This window comes from Schistocerca cancellata, chromosome 2 (assembly GCF_023864275.1).
Source record: "Schistocerca cancellata isolate TAMUIC-IGC-003103 chromosome 2, iqSchCanc2.1, whole genome shotgun sequence".
Lineage (NCBI taxonomy): Eukaryota > Metazoa > Arthropoda > Insecta > Orthoptera > Acrididae > Schistocerca > Schistocerca cancellata.
Window position 1 is genome coordinate 1,074,535,444 of NC_064627.1, and position 20,388 is coordinate 1,074,555,831.

At 42.0% G+C, this 20,388-nt stretch overlaps 1 long non-coding RNA gene across 1 annotated transcript in view; it reads right to left on the reverse strand.

The window, feature by feature from the left end:
* Nucleotides 1-1,830: 1,830 nt before the first annotated feature.
* LOC126163078 (uncharacterized) overlaps nt 1,831-20,388 on the reverse strand; it is a 47,120-nt gene continuing 28,562 nt past the window's right edge. The window contains exon 3 of the long non-coding RNA XR_007535154.1: nt 1,831-2,030. This is a non-coding gene — a long non-coding RNA (uncharacterized LOC126163078). The remainder of the gene's footprint in view (nt 2,031-20,388) is intronic.

Below are 20,388 nucleotides of genomic sequence, written 5' to 3' on the forward strand. Positions count from 1 at the left end.
GTCAACATCATTGTTGATTGCTTGAAGAATGTGGTTACAGATTTCCACTGCAACAGGTTTTAATTCAATTCTAAGGGATTACCAGCATTATGTAATGACATTAACACTAGAGACAAAATATTCAGTTTGTGCTACGAGTAACTGTCATTTCATGCACATTCAGACTTAAGCATAAGAACTTTAACCTGGTCTTTTATCCCGTCATAGACTTAACAACGTAACATCTACTTTAGGTGAAATGCTGTTATGTTGTACATACAAAGCTGTAACTTTTAGAAAATTTTTCCTACCTGCACAGATGCAGTTGAAGATGGAATTCTCGAACTCCATCATGCAATAAAAGCTACGAAACTATACTGCCGCCAGAGGCTATTTTATTTATAGCTAGTTGACAAACTTATCATTGGCCAGGTATTCGTTTTTGCCAACTTTGTTAGGAACAGCTACAAAAAAAATGAATTGTGTAGTGTAACATTGAAAGAAAATGATTTCCGTGTATTCGGGAGAACGTATCTAAAATTTTGAAACAGCCGTACAAAAAAAAATTACCATAATATACAAATACTGCTTACAAATTAAGATACAGTACGCAAAATACAAATTCTCTATTATGTTTATTCAACTCGGAACTTCATAATACACAATATTTCTAGTTACATGTCCAGGAGCTACGATTAAAATAAAGTTAGTAGCAAAGAAGTAAGAAATTTAAACATCATACACAATGCGGCAGTTTTTCACGCATCCCATTATGGCGTCATATCTCCTGAACTATGATAGGTGGTTCTTACCCCAAAAACGATTGTTGCCCGACAGTAGGGGATGTAGCACAATGAAACCAAAGCAAACAACTAGCTGCATCCAGCTGGTACACATGTAACAAGAGATCGCTGAAGATTGGAGTATAAACGCTTGAGACACGTCGTGGGTGAAAATGAAGGGAGACCGACAGAACAGTTTTTCTATTTTAACTTTTAAGCGCAGAGTGTGTATTAAGTTTGGTTGAAATTGGTCCAGTGGTTCAGGAGGAGATGAACATAAAAACGCACATTTTTGTAGTATGTATGGATTAATAAATGACTGTCTTTACATTAGTCTGTATTTATGGAAGCCAAATGTTACTACACCACTGTCTGGTTCCAGTTATTCTATGACTTAGTGATACACTATTTCATGCGACTTAAGGAACTTCTAACACTACGAAAGAATGGACACTTCGTCAGGAAATCTATCAGATCTTAACGCAGTAAATACCTCGTGACATAACAGTAGTTAGATCTGTAGTCTTAGCTTCTTGTTGGAAAATTAGAAAACTGAGTGCATATTAAATTCTACACAAAGCACCGAATGAAATACTAAATTTCTAATGTATTAACTGTTTAATAAATTTCTGTACAGCTAATAATTTTTTGAATTTGTTACATGTGTACCAGGTGTGTGTGTGTGTGTGTGTGTGTGTGTGTGTGTGTGTGTGTGTGTGTGTGTGTGTGTGTGTGTGTGTTTTAGGCATTTGATATATTTTAATCGAGTGATATTAGTATTTATCGCATATGGTGATAAAGTTGTCAGAGTGACGTACTGCATATTTCAATATCAAAGTACATTGACTAGTCGACAGAAGGGTTTAGGGGTAAATGAACCCAGAATTGACTGTTTCGTTCCATTTATTCATAACAGAAAATTTACGTGCATACAATGATGACGTCCATAAACATGGTATGGAAAGACGCTCCAACAAGGAACCACCACAGAGGCAGCGCTACAGCTGTTCGGACAGCAAATGCTGTTTGAATTTACACTTCCGCTCTCTCTCTCTCTCTCTCTCTCTCTCTCTCTCTCTCTCCAGTAGTCACCATTCAGCACCACGAAATGTAAGCGGCTGAATCGCCGCGTGGCGTCGACGCATTCTCCACTGGCCGTGCCGCGACCGCTGACTGGGCGCTGCGACCCCAGAAACCGAGATCCTCCTGACGTCACGAGACGGCGAGGGAGGTCAGTCAGCGCTCAGCGCCTTCCGGCGGTTCTGATACCTGGAAAAACAAAGAGGACAACGTGTCAACACACAACTGCTGATGCCTAGGCGGTTGAACAGGTAGAGGTGTGCGCAGCAGGCAGTCACGCCGAATGGCTGGATGCTGAACTTTAGACCACGGAATTTTCAAGAGGTGGACGAATTTTGCCGTCTGGGAAGTAGACCAGATGTAGGGAAATGCAAGAAGTGGTAACAAGGATTGCACGAAGTGGCGCTTTCTAACAAAAGCAGCTGCAGACAAAGTACACTGAAGCGCCAAAGAAACTGGTATAGACGTGCATATTCAAATACAGAGATACGTAAACAGGCAGAATAAGGCGCTGTAGTCGGCAATCCGAATATGAGGAATCCGGTAAAATGTCAAATCTCCGACGTCGCTCCGGCCGGGAAAAGATCCTGCCAGAACGGGACCAGCGACGACCAAAGAGAATCGTTCGTATTTTCAACAAAAATAGTCACTAAGTCGCAGAAAATGATAAAGTGGTGAAGATGTTTATGGTTTAATCGCCTACAATGTCAATGGCTGTGGATCTGTTGCGGATGGTGATCGTTACAACTGTAACTAATGGCGTTATATTTACAAATTTTTAAAATCCTTTCATTGAATGATCCACTGACCACAGCTGGTACGTTCTGGTAGATGGTTCAAATGGCTCTGAGCACTATGGGACTTAATATCTATGGTCATCAGTCCCGTAGAACTTAGAACTACTTAAACCTAACTAACCTAAGGACAGCACACAACACCCAGTCATCACGAGGCAGAGAAGTTCTGGTAGAAACTGTTTGATTTTAAGAATGCATTTTCATTATGGTAGACCGTTAAAGTTATCCAAATAAAGGTGGAAAAATCGAACATGAGAATAATTGCGAAATTTCTGCATGATTTAAAATTTAAGTTTCCAGTCCGATGATTAAAGTTTCCAGTCCGCCTTCGAGGATTGCGTCGAACTCTTCTATCTGTTGAAACACGAATCGACCGAGGAGGCATAGGAATATCTGCCTACGAAGTAGTGTGGAATGTTTTGTGAAGGAATATCTATGCTTTGCAGTTACACAGCGTGCGACTTCACGTTATATTCTCTCAACACTATTCGCAGCACGGAGATGAAACTCTCACTACGTTTACATGTTTCATCTTACGGAAGGCGAAAACAGAATTTTGGAAACCGTTTTTCGACGTCGTGTTTACATGTTAAGGTCTGAAGCGGATTTGTAGCCCAGTTAAATATGGCGCCTGGAAAACAACTGATTCAGTTTATGATTTAGTCAGCACAATTGCTATTTCCCTTCAGTTAGATGAGGAGTAAAAAGTTTCAGTCTAACATTTCTACTGATCCTTCACAGTACAAAGAGTCTCTCTGTCCATATTAACCGGAAAGTTTTACAAACAAACTAAACCTGACAGCCCAAGGGCGTTTCAAAACCGGTTGCGTTTACATGGGAGCGAAAATCGATTCCTTAATTGGAAAACCGGCAACCACAAGCGGGTTTCCAGAACCGATTTTGAGGTGTTTACAAGACTACGCAGAACCGTAATTAGGAAATCAGTTTACGAAATCCCGCTTTGGGAGCCACATGTAAACTGAGTGATGGGAACTTCTGGTAATACGACCTTCGCTCGCTACCAAGCCACTGGGAGTGCTGCAAGTTTACGAGTCCATCATCTCGCTTTCTTATTGGCTGATTTTTGGTCGTCCATGTGTTTTCGCTTTGTAGTTACAGAAGCTGGATTCACCGCATTGTGCTTCTCATTAAGACTTCTCGTGTGTATTGCACACTGATTTGTATGTTAAATACACTGCTGGCCACCGTAAATGCAACACCAAGAAAGACAAGAGGTAGCACAACAAAATTTATTTTGTAGATAACATGTTGACCAAGTATCAAATGATTACGTTTACAGACGTCTCTGACATGTGGTTCCTGCCAGAATCAGTAGCCAGAGTAGCCGCCATTGTTGGAGATCACCGCTGCCACACGTCTCGGCATTGAGTCAAAGAGACGTTGGATGTGTTCCTGGGGTACAGCAGCCCAAGCAGCTTCCACACGTTGCCAAAGATCATCTGATGTGGCAGCTGGGGATGTAATCTGGGTCACTCGTTGAGCAACCATGGACCACATGTTTTCTATCGGCGAAAGATCCGGAGAGCGAGCCGGCCAGGGAAGCAATTCAATCTGGTTATTGACGAAGAACCTTTGGACAATGCGCGCCACGTGAGGTCGCGCATTATCCTGTTGAAATATGGCTGTGGCCGAGCCCTGAAGGTAAGGAAGGACAACTGGCTCCAGCACCTCGGATATGTAGCGCCGGCTATTTAAAGTACCGGCAATGCGTACTAGAGGCGTGCGAGAGTAATATCCAGTACCGCCCCATACCATAATACCCGGTGCAAGACCAGTGTGGCGGTGCATAATGCAGCTGTCCATCATCCTCTCTCCACAGTGTCTCCACACTCTAATCTGGCCATCGTGGTGCTGCAAACAGAAGCGTGCCTCGTCAGTAAAGACAACGTCATTCCATTCTGCCGTCCACATCCGTCTGTCATCACACCATTGGCGACGGAGACGTCTGTGGTTCTGCGTCAATGGTAGACGAAGCAATGGACGTCTTGCGGACAGACCACCCTGCTGTAAACGGCGTCGAATGGTACGCGCAGACACTGGATGATGCGTTACAGACGCAATGTGCTGTGCTATGGTTCGGCATGTCACTGAGCGATCCGTCACTGCCATGCGCACAATTTGCCTATCAGCACGTGCAGTGGTGCACCGAGGTGAATGCGATCGACCACGTCGGTCCGTCGTAGCCTCCTGCATTCAACGGTCACATATCCGCATTACAGTTGCAGTTGTTTGGTTTCGTCCAATACGACTAGCGATTTCTCTGTATGATAATCCACAATCTCGGTAAGCCACTATCCTTCCTCTGTCTAACTCGGATACATGATCAAAAGAAGTTCGCTGTTTTCTACGAGGCATAACTGACAGTCTTGTGAAACAACCACAAGGTAAACACACGTGCCGAACGTACACTCGTCGAAATCGCCAAGCCTTAAATGGCGCTATGAGGTGGCGCCACAGGCGCGCGTGATGTGCGTCTGCGCTGAAATTCTAATCAGTTGCACATCTCATCGCTGCAAACTCATGGTGTAAATTTCACTTGATTCGGATGCTTCCTTCAGGGTGTTGCATTTACGGTGGCCAGCAGTGTATGTAGATCGTATTCAGAGAGACGCTCGCATCCGTAATACTGTGTAGGGTAAAGGATTCCATATTTGGTTTTGTTTTGTACAAAACTGTAGTTGGTTTGTCATTTGATGTTATGTGGACTTGTGTATTTGTTACTGTTTAGAATCTGTGTGTGAACTGTTAGATTTAAAAATTCATGTTAAGTATACTGTTTTTTTTCTACTTTACTTTTGTTTGCATGTATTTTCAGTAGTTTCTGACATTTAATGAAGGACTCCATGTTACCAGTTTCTGACTGTACTGGTATTCAACTTTATTACACGTTGTCAGGAGTGAGTCCGTAATTCTGCTTCTTGCCATTGACGGGTGAGTGCCATGCATTTCACAGTGGCTTTCAGAGCAGGGATGTACATGAGTATACATTGTAATCTTTGTGACCGCATTCTTCATTGCAAATGCTAAAAATTTAACAGGAGTTATGCAAATTTTTCACACGTTATTGACAAGTACTACAAACAATACATTTTCTATGAAAATTTCAGTGGCCCCCTTTAAACTATAGAGTACAGAAAACGGACGGCGACAAACATAACGTAGAAAACGAGCAATATACTTAACAATGCATTTAAATCGAGCAGTTCACACACGGATTCTGAAGCGGCAACACAGACACGAGTCCACAGAATACTATCCGATGAAACCAGCTTCTGTTCCGCGTGCCACAGAAATAAATATGGATTTTTACTCCACACTAAGAATGAGAGCAAAAATTAGAGTACGAGCAACATATTTACAGTGGAATCCAAAGAGTGCAATACACACCAGAAGACCGTAATTAGAACATAATATCAACTTGATAACAGCCATACAGTCGAAATTGCAGTTGTGGGTCTTACAAATAAATACACTTTACCACCAGAGTACCACACCCACACAAAGTCGGGATGGAAGGTGTAGGTGCAAACGCAGTGCGCCGTTTTCGATATTGTGATGTTATGTGACTTGCAGTTCCCGCGACTTGCAGACAGTGCAGAGACTTATATCGGGAGCTGCCAAGCTGACAAACGTGACAAATTAGCGCACTATCGACAAGGGCAAAAACAGCCTTCTCATGCGAAGGGCTAATAATGACATATGCCGTTCTCAACGCTACAAACACATACCGACGTCTGTCAAACCGTTGTAATTGTGAATATAAGAGAACTACGTGTTCCAGTTCTTTAGTACAACACGTATTTAAATGCTGTGTCTTTACAGTATAATAAGGAGCACAAACACAAGGCCATAAAAGAGCCTTTCAGAGGAGGATGCATAAATTGCGAAGCACTGAAAACAACTAGAAAAGTGTTAATAAAGAAAAAATAAAAGGAAACTAATTGCTTCTAGGTTAGGGGTGTTTTTACTAGTATGCACCGTGTTCAGTCATTTTTTATCTTTAAGTTTAAAGACTTTAGGAGCTATTTAGGCACAAAACGAAAGTCTTTTGAACATATTTTAAACTTTGTTTGCACTTGCCTCTCAAATAACATAACATGTTTATGACTGCACTGCAGAACTCATGAGGTGAAAGAGTACGGGTTAACGCACTACTGGGACCCGGCCATTTTTCTGTAAGACCTCGGCGAGGGACCGTTCGTCTCGGCTAGCTTACGGAGCGCAGGGGGGGGGGGGGGGCAATGTTCAAACCAATCTGCCAGGTTGGGAGGCCACGGGAGCTCCATTACTGTGATCTATGGAAGAGCATTAACATAACTGTACTAGCTAAGTAAACGACTTAGAGCCAACCATCGTCTCTACGGGTTGACAGCATTCCGAACTCCCCACACAATACCTCACATATGCGAGATCAGCTCTTAATTATGACCAGAGGCAGAATGAGATCTTTTCGAACGAGCCTCAACTGACTATGCATTTGCAACCTCAAAACCAAGTAAGACTAAAGACTCAGCAATAGGAGAGCGTCAGCTACCTAGTACGACACGCGTCGACAAATGAAATTTAACAAATCATGAAACGACTATGATCAGATTGTTACGAAAGTTTTTTTCGTCGCAATGTATTTGTATGTCTAACATTGACTAATATAGCTTTGTTTTCTAACTTTATCTGTTCACTCAACCCATCCAGTTTAACCCAGTGAGATGACGTTTGGGGATTCTTCGACTGTGAATATTATTATATTTACGAACAAAAAAAAATTGTTTTTGCTGATCGGCTGTCCACATATAACTGAGAAGAACATAATGCAACCGTGAGTTCCCAGGTCAAGAGTAATCGTAGGTATTGCAACCATGACGGCAGTTCTCAGTTATGTTTTCTGTCCTTTATCGTATATTTATAACTTCTTGTGTTGGTTTTTCTAACAGGATTTATTACCTGCTGAGTCTTGAAAAGCTAGAAGCTGTACTACACAAACACGCGTTACAGATTTTCACACCAGTTAAGTTTCGGTACTGACGCCGTGAAAGTCAATTGTCAGCTATGTCATAGTCATGATAGCAGCATTAATTACTGTGTTCATCACCACCAAGAAGACCAACATATGATCTTTTTTTTTTAGGGGATATGACCAACATCTGACGATTTTAAGAGACTTAAGGGAGATTCGTTCGCAATAAATTTCAATTGCTCAACTACATCGCATTTTCTTGGAATGAGTGCCAATATATATATAATGCTTTGCTTACTTTTACATGAAGAGATACCTGTACACATTGATGACTACACAAATCTGAACCTTTCGTGTTGCCTGTACTCTGTTTTCGATTGCTGCCAACTTAGGCGATGGATCTGAGCTGGCTCGTTCGAAGCGTCGCGAAATCTTGTTCTGTTAGAGTTAATGAGAAACAATGTAAGGAGTGTATTTAAACATGAACATCTCTGTAATCAGATTTCGCGAGTCCTTGGTGCTTTCGTGTGTTATTTATACCATCGCCAGCGATCGGTACGAGGCGTGTGCATTCGTGGGTTGCCAGTAGCAAGAAACACGTAAACACAAGCCACCCACCTCCTCTCACATCCCCACTACACGCGCAGGCCGTCATTCGTTCTGCGCTACTCGAATTTCCTTGAGCTTAACTGTCTTCGCTCCGTAGAAGCACCAACAGAGGAGACTGTCGACAACAGTTGGAAAAAGAAGTCCGTCGACAGCAGTATCTACTGTTGTACGTTATCTTTCGAGATAAGTCGGTCAGGGAATTTGAACGATTCCCAATGTTTCGCAGGGTTGATGTTTACAAGTGATCATTGACGAAATATGCGAGAACAAGCTTGTAGGATTGGAAAGAAATTGCTAAGATATTGGAGAGATTCCAGTAAATAGGAGAGCTGGTCACCACCACCACCACCACCACCACCACCACCACCACCACCACCACCACCACCACTTCATTTTCCTTCCTCGACGGTACACCTGTAGAAAGGTTGAATCTGATTTTGGACAGAGCAGTCAGAATACGGACGTTTACTTTCTCCTTATCTCAATGACACAGTTTTTCTATATCTTTCTAGTCCTTCACAGGCAACTAATACAGTAACTGATTTAGTTACTACGGCAATTTCTCGTGTTTCCCTCGTAAGATGGAATCTTACATCAAAAACTGTAGAATTTCTATACGAAATTTAGTGCAACTTATAAATGTAAGGAGTAAACTGAACTTTCGTCTTGACAAACTATTTGAAGGGCTCATATGAAAGAATCCAAGATTTTACTTTTGAATGAGGATATTTTAACATGCCACATGTTGATATATTGTAAAGTTTATAAGTAAACGCCAATTGAATGGCTATACAACAGGACTTCGAAAGCCAAAGAATCGTTGGCAAAAATTTCCAGGTACAGTGTTTTATTGCACTCCGCGAAGATACAAAAACCCAGGGGAACTAAATTCTGAGAAAGTTGCCACGAACTAACAGTTTTAGCTCAGCTTTGTGAAAGCTTTTGTCATCTTGACTCCGCGAACTAAAAAAAGAAAGAAATTTGATCAGTACGTAAGTCAGTTCTAAGAAGTCATTGCAGTCAGTGCAAATGCACCGAGAAGTATCTCCCTTCCTGCAATACATTAACTTCATAATCTAGCTTAAAATAATAAAGAATTTCAGTGTTTATGCTCAACATAATCAGCAGGATCTGTTTAGGAAAAACTTCTGGAAGTAATTTATGATACCAATGACAACCCTTAGTATCCTTTCTCGTGAGTGCTATGGCTCTACAGCGACTATTAGCCCTGGAAGTCTATCAGCACAGACATCATACGGAGAGTCTTACACAACTATGTCACAAATCTTCTAAAATTTCGCAGAGTAGGATAGAGTTCTCAAACAAACATGCAGCGAAATGAAAGTGTATTTACATACAGCACTTCGCATTTTTAACCATTTCATGTCAATTATTTATAACAGCCGCTAGTCTTTCAGTGAAACCACTTGCATATATTTTATAAAAGGTATTATCGCCCCCTCTTTTTTCTGGTAATTTTTTCATGGTCGCCAGTTTAAAATACAGTTCCTGAATATGTTTGTCTATATTTTATGTATTTTTGCGAATGTAAGAATGGGAAATATTACGATTAAAATAACAGTGAACGGATAATTCTTAATCTGTTAATAGGACCAGTTATGTGCTGCAGCTCTTTAAACCATATAAATAAAAACTTAGTTTCTAAACTTTAAAGCAGGTATTAGTGGCAGTGCAGAATAACTCTGAGGTCTAATCGAAATAGGCTACAAAATTATTTACTAAATTAAGGCAATGCAATATGGGGGGCAGTATGACTACACAGACATTGACCAGCGTCCGTGGTATTTCGATTACAAGACAAGAGCCGTCTGAATAATGGCGGATAATACCTTTAATATTTTAGGCTAAAGCCGCAAGAAAGAAGACTGTTGACAGGGATTCTTTAACTCGTCCGTGTTGGAAATTATCGATCCCAGCCATTCCTAATCAACAAGTTCCCCGTTTATTACTTACTTCTTACCTTAATTTAGGTATGTGGCAGACTATGCAATAATTTGGTTACTTTGTCTTGCGTATGGATCATTAAAGTAAGGAAACACTTTCAGGCGCGTACCGAGACACGGAGACGAAGTTTTCCCTTGCTCCTTGTGCGAAATGGGGCAGCTAGTGGCTAACATTGGCTCAAAGAACCCTCCGCCACGCACTGCACAGTGGGCTGCGTAGGATTTAAGGCCGACGTGAAGTCATTACTCACGACTGCATCGCACGCGTGGAATACATATTTGCGTAATTGAAACCCATGTCTACACGGTCGTGGTTCACCTTGGGAGTTGCCAATTACACACGCTTAAGCCAATGTGCCAGGCGACAGCTAATGAGGTTAACCTTAAAGCTCTAATCTAATCTCTTCCTGCTCCTCCCCCGATAGTTTATATTGGTCGCTCACGACTCACGATCCTGTTGCGGCGAGGAAAGGCGCCTGGAAACACCTGGTGGCCTAGACGAAGCGAGGGCGTCTGTGAGCTTGAGGTCTAGATTGTTTGGGACGGCAGGAAGTAGGTCACGGGCCGACCGGAGATACAACCGAAGATACCGAATATGGCCACTCCGCGGCGCCGCAGCGCACAGCGTTCAAGGTGAGCGACGGTCTCGCCTTGAGGGCGGAGGTTCGAAGCACCACAAGGCATCCGCCGGGTGAGCAACGAACCCCGATATCTTACTAGCGGCAGTCGCTGAAGGCTAGTCGACATCTGACAGTCTATGCTGCTTCATCACAAACGCACCTCATGGGACTGGTCAGTTATTCGTTTACATAATATAATATAAAGTTTACATAATATAATAATATTATCCCCGATGTTATTCGATCTGTATATTGAGCAAGCACTAAAGGAAACAAAAGAAAAAATTCGGAGTAGGTATTAAAATTCATGGAGAAGAAGTAAAAACTTTGAGGTTCGCCGATGACATTGTAATTCTGTCAGAGACAGCAAAGGACTCTGAAGAGCAGTTGAACGGAATGGACAGTGTCTTGAAAGGAGGATATAAGATGAACATCAACAAAAGCAAAACGAGGATAATGGAATGTAGTCAAATTAAATCGGGTGATGCTGAGGGGATTAGATTAGGAAATGAGACACTTAAAGTAGTAAAGGAGTTTTGCTATTTAGGGAGTAAAATAACTGATGATGGTCGAAGTAGAGAGGATATAAAATGTAGACTGGCAATGGCAAGGAAAGCGTTTCTGAAGAAGAGAAATTTGTTAACACCGAGTATAGATTTAAGTGTCAGGAAGTCGTTTCTGAAAGTATTTGTATGGAGTGTAGCCATGTATGGAAGTGAAACATGGACGATAACCAGTTCGGACAAGAAGAGAATAGAAGCTTTCGAAATGTGGTGCTACAGAAGAATGCTGAAGATAAGATGGGTAGATCACGTAACTAATGAGGATGTATTGAATAGGATTGGGGAGAAGAGAAGTTTGTCGCACAACTTGACTAGAAGAAGGGATCGGTTGGTAGGACATGTTTTGAGGCATCAAGGGATCACAAATTTAGCATTGGAGGGCAGCGTGGAGGGTAAAAATCGTAGAGGGAGACCAAGAGATCAATACACTAAGCAGATTCAGAAGGATGTAGGTTGCGGTAGGTACTGGGAGATGAAGAGGCTTGCACAGGACAGAGTAGCATGGAGAGCTGCATCAAACCAGTCTCAGGACTGAAGATCACAACAACACAATATAATCAAGACTCCTGCAAAGAAACGCTTTATCGGTCGGTTGTCTTTGGCTACTCCTACATCGGATCGGGAGAATTACATTTGTAATGTGGGGCGACCAGCGGACCACATAGAAAACATCAAGACCAAAAGTAATTGCCTACAACGGACGCCAGATACAACAACCGATCAACAGGGTGTCCTAAGAGAATATCAGTTTCCCGGGATGTGACAGAAACCATCATTCGAAGGAAAGAAAGTTAATAAACTGGGACTCATACTGTAAGAGTTAAGAACTCATTTTCACCTTCGCTACTGTGAAACATCTCTACTGAAGTGCTCACAGCTCTTGAGGTATGCAGATTAGAGTCCCTGCTTACTAGACTTTTTCTTACAATGGTCGCTCCTGTTAGAGCCTTGAATATTGATCACTGCTCCTGGGACACCCTAAATGTGTCCCAGAGCCGGTACCAGCAGCAGTTTGCCCATTTCAACCTTTCAGTATTCGCCCCCTTTTACACACACACACACACACACACACACACACACACACACACACACACTGTTCCGTAGACATGAAGACATTTCGTAATGATCTGGAAGTGTCACTTTAACATAAGTTTTCTTTACACAAATTTTATTTTACAGTTACTTCCTCATATCTAAAAATTTATCTATTGAGTAGAAGGAGTTGTCATTCAGAAATTCTTTTAATTTGTTGGTTGGCTGTATGTCAGACTTAATACTATTTGGCAAATGACCAAAGATTTTTGTGGCAGCATAATTCACCCCTTTCTGTGCCAAAGTGAGATTTAATCCAGAATAGTGAAGATCATCCTTTCTTCTAGAGTTGTAGCTATGCACTTCGCTGTTTTTCTTAATTGCGATGGGTTATTAATGACAAATTTTCTAAGTGAATATGTATTGCGAAGGTACTGTGAATATCCCGAGTTCCTTAAATAAATGTCTGCAAGGTGATCTTGGGAGGGTTGCAGCTATTATTCTGATTACAAGTTTTAGTGCAATGAATACTTTCCCTCTTAATGACGAAGTGCTCTAAAAGCAGTGGATGAAAATAGACATAGCAGGCTAATTTATGATATGTTTATCACCAAAATTTGCAATAACTAATAGCATAAGTAGCCGAACCTAACCGTTTCACCAGATCATCGATGTGTTTCTTCCAACTATTTCTCGTCAATGCACACAACCAGAAATTTTGAATGTTCTGCGTTAGAAACATACTTCTGTTCATAGTCTATATGTATCAATGCTGTTATACCACTTACTGTACAGAGTTGTATAAATTGTGTTCTCAAAATTTAGTGAAAGTCAATTTGCATACAGCCACTTAACTTTCTGAAAGACATTTACAATTTCCTCAACTGATTCTTGCTTGTTGGGTGCGATTACTATACTCTTATCAGCAAAAAGAGCTAGCTTTGCATCTTCATGAATACAGAGTACTTTGACACAAAAGCCCAAAGCTTCATAGCTACAAGCTTTATAAATTACCAAGAATAAGCAAATTTATTGCTCTTTCACAATACCGATGAGCCCCTTTTGCTCTCCGTCCTACAGATGGGCGCGAAGATACTTCCGAAGGTCTCAACTGCCAAAGAAGAAGTCTTCATAGGCTTCACGGCAGCTCGCGAAACCAAAAAATAATTGAATAATGAATCGCTCTTTAAAATTAGGGCAAGGTGGATTGACGAGTTTCATGCATTGATAGCAAGGCCATTTTCAACATCCCACCTAACTGCTAAAACGGATTTTCTGCGTTGGCTGCTTTGGAAACGAAATATAAATCTCAGTTATAAACATAGAAAAAGAATTCCAAGTGTATTTCTAAGATTAAAACCTCCTTCGACAAGCTTTGCTCTGCAAGCCAGAGCCAAAGGAATCACTAAAGTACAAAACTAATTTCTTAGACTTTCCGGGCGATTCGAAGTCATTTCGTGGAATCGGGTGCGGACGGCCAAGGGACAACCTGACCGCGTCATACACATTCATGTCTGGGCAAATCAAATTTTAATCTCTGTGAGCTGTTAACTACACAAAATGTCAACATTGGCACAAAAAATAAAATCCATGGCATTTTGTGTGAAAACATAGTAAAGTCAAAAATTAGAGAGAACATGATTATAGATCACGGACATACATTTAAATTTTTAGGGACCACTATAACGCACAGAGGGGACACACAAACCACAACGCTGAGAAGTTCAATACCTAAACGGTACCATTAGAAGATCTCTCCAAAATACAGTAAGAATAGAAACTTACCTTACATTTTACGAAGTTACGTCGGTACCAACATTGCTGTATGGGAGCGAATCTCGGGTAGTGGATCAAAGAACTAAGATTTCAGGCCATTGGAATGAAATTCCTCAAGAACATAACAGGACTCCGAAGGTGATAAAGATACAGACATTAGGATGGAATTTAAAATATTTGGTATAAATGAGAAAGTTGAAAAACCGGGGTTGCTCGGCCGCCACGTGCAGGTCTTTTTTGGCGCCACTTCGGCTACTTGCGGGTCGATGAAGATGAGATGATATGAACTGAAATGATGAGGACAGTACGAACATCCGTAGTGGGCTGATCATGTATCAGTTGTTTTGAATAAAGAATTTTAAAAACACCCCGTACCCGAGTGAACATAATCCCGACACTTTCTGGAATCGAACCGAAGAGAATAAGCGAAGATGGATATCCCTTCTGTTGCGAATGGAGGTGCAAGACATATACAACATTTTTTGGCAAAATATTCCGCGAGATGAAATATGCACTGGAAAACAAGCAAAAAACACGAAAAGACCAAATTTAAGCTGCAACAGGCGTAGCTTAAGATGAAGTGAGAGATTTCGTTAAACCGTAATCTAAACTAAATCTCAATTATTACACCTTTTTGTAAAGGATCTTCCAACGATCAGGCGGTCCTTACTTTTCGAATACACGTGTTATTTCACATCCACGTAACTATCCTCAGCTCACGAGCGAGCAGAGAGTGTCGCTAAGCGACAGGGGCCCCGCAGAGTCGTACTGGAGAGCGGCCGCACATATTGGAGAGCAACATCTGACGGTCTAAGGACCAGGTGAAGAATGGAAAGCAAGGTGACTAGAAACTGGCGGCTCGTTCACAGAACTGCCGCGGCGACTGCAACGGATGCAGGAGGGACAGAGAGAAAGAGAGAGAGGAAGATCAAGTTGAGGGCCGCTGTAAGTGGGTCAGTGACAGAGGCCGGCCACAGCCTACTTGGCGCGCGCCGAGCCACACGTCTCTCTCTCTCTCTCTCTCTCTCTCTCTCTCTCTCTCTCTCTCTCTCTCCACCACGATTCCACATTCCAGGGCTTACGCACGTGGACCAGCCTTGCACTACGCACCAGCAGCTATTCATCTGCTGCTCTTACATTCGCTCTAGCACCAGCCCTGGATCTACGATATTTCCGAACCGGGGCAAAACCTTTAGTGGCGCCCTCACTTCCCCATCGAGTGTTTGAGATACGACGTCAAAAATTTTAAAAGATAGATTTTCCAAAAATACGTTCATTTCGCAGCGCACATCTTTGCGAAGAGCTTGACATATAAAACATATGTCTCGAGGAAATGTAACATATGTTATTTGGTCTCAAGTGTGCCCTAACGGAAGTCATCTAACCTATAGTCAGGACAGTGGAAATTAAATTTTTTGTGCAGCCTCTCCTGCTCCCAATCGGCCGGTTTGACATCTTACCCTCCCTCGCCTCCTTAAAATAAACTCAACTGTTGGTGGGATTAATTGTCGCTAAAACTTGTCAAAAATTATTCCCTGGTTAACTCCACAAATCCTGCCAGAATCATCGGTTCAATTATACCGCGTTTATCCTCCGGTTACGCCTTGTTACGTGCCCGTACAATGCGATTTCCGCGCTGTTCCGGAAATACAACTTAACGCGTCTGCTACCCGGGACTGTACAATTGGCCCTTAGTAGTGTAGCGATGTGGCAAAAATTTCCTGTCAAAATTTCATTTTCTCGGAAACACCGAGAAGATAATATGTAATCTATCTTACCTGTTATTCCTGTTAGTCGTTTGCTTCCACTCTGGTAGTCTGAATCTATGGATTTCGCTGATAATGATAATAGCTTATCCTTCGCATACCCAATTACCACAGAAACAGCGATTAGCGTTCACCCTACCGGGCTTATTCGCCTCAGCTCGTATAACCCCGTTCCCTTTTGTCTGTGGGAAAGGTTTAAAAAGTTCAAAAACCAAGAGGGATGCATTTCAAAATCACATTAACAATCTATAAGACCAACGTGCGCTGGATGCTAGGCGCTCCGTGAACCTAGGTTTTTTCCTTCAGGAATATGAATTGGGTGCCCCCTGAAATTTTCGCCCGGGCAGATACCTCGGTTTGCCGCCGCCGCCCCCCCCCCCCCCCCCCCGCCCCCTAGATCTGGACCTGTGTAACACCACCCAGAATATAATCACACCACCTTATTAATCCAGTTAGCAGAAAAAATCCTATGGCATATTCTTCTCGAAAACTTATACCGAAAACACTGTTACGAAAAATTTTAATTATTATAAAACGCTACAAATGCGCTGGATGCTAGGCGGAAATGCCATCCACGACTTCTATAAAAATTAGACTATAGTTACAGGAGTCTAAGGACATGAAGGGGAAGTTTCAGTTGAGAAGAAAGTTAAAAAGGGTTTTAGAAAATCCCTTGCTATTCAGATCTCTTCAGTAAGCAAGCGGTAACCGACAAAGAAATATGGGAAGGGAATTAATACCACGTCCGACGCAAAGTTCTCTACAACAATATACTAGTGCAATGTATCAAACTGATTATATCGCTTATTCAAATTTTTATTCAGTTTCACTGATTAACCACATTATAAATGGCAAATATATTTATAAAACACAGGGATAAATCCACAACAATAAAAACAATTTTCTCAATTGTCTCACCACTGTTAGCGTCGGGCCTTGTAGCAAAGCGCGTGGATGTCTATTTAGAGCTCGCATGATCTAATCAGGGTTGAATCATGGATATTCTTCCGTCAGGCTTTAACCTAGCCTTCGTCTTTCAGTTATGTGAAGAGCAGACAAAAACGTGAAGTGATTTGGACTTAACGTTTATCTGTGGCTCCCCTTTGCCAAGTAGCATAAAGTTTCGAGGTGCTTCAGACAGACTGACTCTTGAAACATTTTACAATAATATTTTGTCAGTCTTTAACTTCATAGGTGCTACGGCGTTTCTTTTCGACCCTAGTTCCTTTGTCTGCTTCTTCACTCGTTCTGATCAGTTTTTCCGTTTCGTCGTCGTTCACGCCAGAGTGCTTGATGAACTCCTTCGGACTAGCAAAGAGCGGTTGCCCAGTTTCTCCGCACACAGGACAAGCGTGCTTCACGAATATCACTGGGTACGTAAAATGGCTCAACGAGGAAACAAACGTTCTCCAGGGACCAACATGGATTCTGCAGGCAGCTATCTTGTGAAATATAGTTGGTCCTCTAGATGCATCAAGCAGTTAAATAGGCTCAGATCGACGCCGCAGTCATGACTTCTGGAAGGCGTGCGGCATAGTTTTTGGCTGTCGCCCGGTGAACAAAAGAAAAGCTTACCGAGTATCAGTCTAGCCTTGTGACTGGTGTCACGTTAGCCTAACAGACTGATCAACAATTTCGGATATACAACGGGCGTGTCATATGACTTACCATTCACGATCTTTCATATAAATTGCAGCAAAATGGCTGGGCCAGGGACTGACAGTTGACAAATGTAAATAGATCATTTATAGCGCGTACACAGATATTACTTTTCCACTAAACGATTGGTGATGATTTACTGGACGCAGCACCACCTTAAAATGTAAGGGACTGTCCATCTGAAGCGACCTAAATTAAAACGGCCACAACAACTGGTTGTGGCAGAAGTAGAGACTCATTCGGAGAACCCTAACGAAATTTAATTCATCCACAAAACATGTAGCACCTAAAACTCTCGCTCTGTTCACGAATATTCCTCCATAATCTCTTTACTACATGGGAGTAGAAGCCGACCTCGGGAAAGATCAGTTTGGATTCCGTAGAAATGTTGGAACACGTGAGGCAATACTGACCTTACGACTGATCTTAGAAGAAAGATTAAGAAAAGGCAAACCTACGTTTCTAGCGTTTGTAGACTTAGAGAAAGCTTTTGACAATGTTGACTGGAATACTCTCTTTCAAATTCTGAAGGTGGCAGGGGTAAAATACAGGGAGCGAAAGGCTATTTACAGTTTGTACAGAAACCAGATGGCAGTTATAAGAGTCGAGGGGCATGAAAGGGAAGCAGTGGTTGGGAAAGGTGTAAGACAGGGTTGTAGCCTCTCCCCGATGTTATTCAATCTGTATATTGAGCAAGCAGTAAAGGAAACAAAAGAAAAATTCGGAGTAGGTATTAAAATTCATGGAGAAGAAGTAAAAACTTTTAGGTTCGCCGATGACATTGTAATTCTGTCAGAGACAGCAAAGGACTTGGAAGAGCAGTTGAACGGAATGGACAGTGTCTTGAAAGGAGGATATAAGATGAACATCAACAAAAGCAAAACGAGGATAATGGAATGTAGTCAAATTAAGTCGGGTGATGCTGAGGGAATTAGATTAGGAAATGAGACACTTAAAGTAGTAAAGGAGTTTTGCTATTTAGGGAATAAAATAACCGATGATGGTCGAAGTAGAGAGGATATAAAATGTAGACTGGCAATGGCAAGGAAAGCGTTTCTCAAGAAGAGGAATTGGTTAACATTGAGTATAGATTTAAGTGTCAGAAAGTCGTTTCTGAAAGTATTTGTATGGAGTGTAGCCATGTATGGAAGTGAAACATGGACGATAACTAGTTTGGACAAGAAGAGAATAGAACCTTTCGAAATGTGGTGCTACAGAAGAATGCTGAAGATTAGATGGGTAGATCACGTAACTAATGAGGAAGTATTGAATAGGATTGGGGAGAAGAGAAGTTTGTGGCACAACTTGACCAGAAGAAGGGATCGGTTGGTAGGACATGTTTTGAGGCATCAAGGGATCACAAATTTAGCATTGGAGGGCAGTGTGGAGGGTAAAAATCGTAGAGGGAGACCAAGAGATGAATACACTAAGCAGATTCAGAAGGATGTAGGTTGCAGTAGATACTGGGAGATGAAGAAGCTTGCACAGGACAGAGTAGCATGGAGAGCTGCATCAAACCAGTCTCAGGACTGAAGACCACAACAACAACAACAACAACAACAACATGGGAGTAATTGTACACAGATACAAAATCCACAGAACAGCGACACATTAACGTAGTGGATATGTTCGTTGAACACCAGTAGCAGACGCTTCTAGGTAAGCTCTGTGCACGACAAATGTTTACTCTCGCAGTTACCAGAGCACACGTGCCAATAAGTCAGGTAACAGATTTCTTACTCCCATGGGAAACTCGCGAAAATCGAGTTCGTACGGAGGCTAACGCTTTTAAGTCAGATGAAGCTCTCAAATTCTTTAGTGGTTAGAACGGTTTCGACTGACCTATCATTAATAACAGCCCTTTAACAATCCTTTGCCGTCAATTCTACAATCAAACGAAATAACACTAGTTCAACTTATTTTCGATCAATCCACTGATTACGAGTCTATCGTCGTGGCCTTTTATTACTGCCATTGCTGCGACAGACTCTTGGAAAAAAAAAAAAATCTTAGTTGCCTTGTTGGATATTGTCAGCTTCCGTCTGTTTTTGAACACATGGAAGATGAACTAGTTTAGTGGATAATGTGGTCCATACCAACTTATTAGACTCAACGTTAATTTTAAGGAAAAACATGACCACACCTCTCTTTGCGTCAGCTTAATTCCGCACTACCAACAGTCGACAAAATAAGTCTGACACGCTTCATTTATTTCGAGACAGCTGAAAACGAGACTGCGGCAGAGAAAAACTCAAGTGAGCGCCTAATCGATAATAAAGAATGCTTTACGAGGAAAAGATGCAAACGATACCTAAAACTACAATACTAAACGCAGGGAATTATATCACAGCATGGGGAGGCGTGATACATTACGGCGGTATTACAGACAGTATACAAAATTGTTAAGGCTTTCATGGCCACTTGTTGACAAACTGCCTATTGGCTTCTGTCTCGGGTTCTTCGACCGACGTTCATCTAATGATTTTACTGACGTTTCGGCAGCACGATTGGCTGGCATTGTCAAAGCTTCACTCATGCTGGCGAAACGTCAGTAAAATCATTAGATGAACGTCGGACGAAGAACCCGAGACAGACAGTATGTAAGTAGGCTGTTTATATTTTCTTATTGGCAACGTTACGTAGCGCTCTATATGAAATTCACTGGCTGTGCTGTGTGCAGTCTGTGGCTAGTTTGCATTGTTGTCTGCCATTGTAGTGTTGGGCAGCGGCATCTGGATGTGAACAGCGCGTAGCGTTGCGCAGTTGGAGGTGAGCCGCCAGCAGTG